The sequence below is a fragment of the Eurytemora carolleeae genome, unplaced genomic scaffold (assembly GCF_000591075.1).
Source record: "Eurytemora carolleeae unplaced genomic scaffold, Eaff_2.0 scaffold108, whole genome shotgun sequence".
In the NCBI taxonomy this organism is placed as follows: Eukaryota; Metazoa; Arthropoda; class Copepoda; order Calanoida; family Temoridae; genus Eurytemora; species Eurytemora carolleeae.
The window spans coordinates 372,431-374,508 of NW_019396160.1; positions in this window are offsets into that span (position 1 = coordinate 372,431).

Sequence of the window (2,078 nt, forward strand, 5' to 3'; positions counted from 1 at the left end):
ACTATAGGTATTAAGCAGGAACCGGCAAGATCAATTTATAATTAAATTAAATCAGATAAAGCGTCGACTTTATACAGGCAATATAATCTAGGTTTATGGATGTAAACTATATACTTTGGTTAAATGGTTCGGAGGGATGGTATAGTTGGAGCTTAGTACTAAAAGAATTACAGTTCCAATTTTTCTCCAATTTTTAGAGATGTGAAAATGTAAAGTAAAACCTAAATGATCCTAATAAAAGTTTTAATTTGAAATTACATTTAAAGGGACTGTTAGCGAATGCACGATTTACAACGGTACACTTTAAAACTGATAATCGAGGCAAACGAACTCTTTCAAAAAGTGTTTGAATTGCAGTAAAAACGGGAGTGTACGATATAGTTTAGTGTGAACTCAACACAGCTGACGTTAAGTACATATTTATATATATATATATCTTTCGGCGACTTCTAGAAAAGAGCTTTCGAAGTCCAATAAACCTAGTCAGTCAAAGATTTAAAGAGTAATGTTGCCATTCGAGCTCGCCACTCTACAAATGGAGTGTCTTCGTAACTTTAAACGATTTTTTTAAAATAAAATCTAGTGAAATTTCATTGTAATTCTAAATTTTCGTTAACAAGAATAATTTAAAAGAATTTAAACCCGTATTGGATTTTAAACCAAGAATTCGATTTAAATTGTTAAAAATACATGCCTAGAATGCTTCCTTTGTATTGTTTTAGACATGTTGAACTGTTTTTAGGAGTGTATTTAGATGCATTCCAATTTAAGATATCAGTTAACTTTGTTTTCATAGTTTTGGAATGCTCTTTTTGCGCTGAAAAAGTGTTTAAGAAATAGACTTAATGGATTTTATGGGCAAAACCTGTTGTTTAAGGAGACGATGAATTGATAAGCTCAACCTACTAGGATACCCAGGCCTCAACACCAAACACTCTCTTGATAAATAAAAGTAAAAATATAATAAGATATAATAATTGTTAATTTATGTTTATCATATATCAACCATTCAACACCTTTCTTAGTCTGGATCTTTTTTTTACAAAGTTTCTATTTTAAATTACGTTTTTTAACATGACCCAAATTTAGTCTGATTCGGTCTGGATAAAGAAACAGAAACAAGAGCACTGAGTTCTTGCCACACATTTTTTTAATTCCTTTATCTTGCAACCCGATGTCGCAGACATTTGATATTTCTATAAACTATAAATTCTGTTAGATGATAGATCAAGTATAGTCTAAGTTTGAAAAATGACATGTTAACACCGTCAGGTAGGTTGCAAAAAAAAAAAGATTATAAAATTTAATTGTATGACAAGAACTCAGCTTCTTTATACAAAAGTCGATACAGATGAAAATGTACTTTATCATTTGAACTCGATATCCATTATAAAAACTTTTAAATATGATTTAATCAAATCAAATCATTTATTTCTGCAGAAAAAAAACAATATTCACGTTTTAATTTTTAGAAATCACAAATAATAATAATATTTTCCGCAGCAAGGCGGACTCAAGAGCCTGGAGCTGTTTTAGCTGAGCCCCCCTGTTAACCAAATTCTTTAATTGAATTATAGCATTAAAAAAAACACATGCATAAAAAGAACTAGAGAGAAAATCAATGCAGCATTAATCGAATGTTGAGCATGGAGACAGATAGGGATTCATAACGTAACAGATAGTAACTAATATATTTGATTTTAAGAAAGATCTTGGGCTCAAAGTAAACGGCAACTCCAACAAAGAAACTAAGGAGGGGGGAGGGGGGATGAGAGCGTAATCCACCACTGGGGCCAAATCCCATTCACTGGGAGAGTATCTGCCTTCTCGGTGTATCATGCATCCCTCAACCCCTCAAAACATCCATAAATTAATCATCACAAAATATTGGATCAAGATCAACATGATTTAACTCGACAAATTGTGGAAAGTTGTCAATCCCTGATACAAGGACATAGATTGAACCATGATTGAACCGTCGTCGAGGTGGAATAAAATGTCTGAGCCCGTGAGTCCAAAACTAGGTTTCAGATTCAAAAGTTTTGCTCTCTGAAAAGCATAAACTAAACTATAAGCAA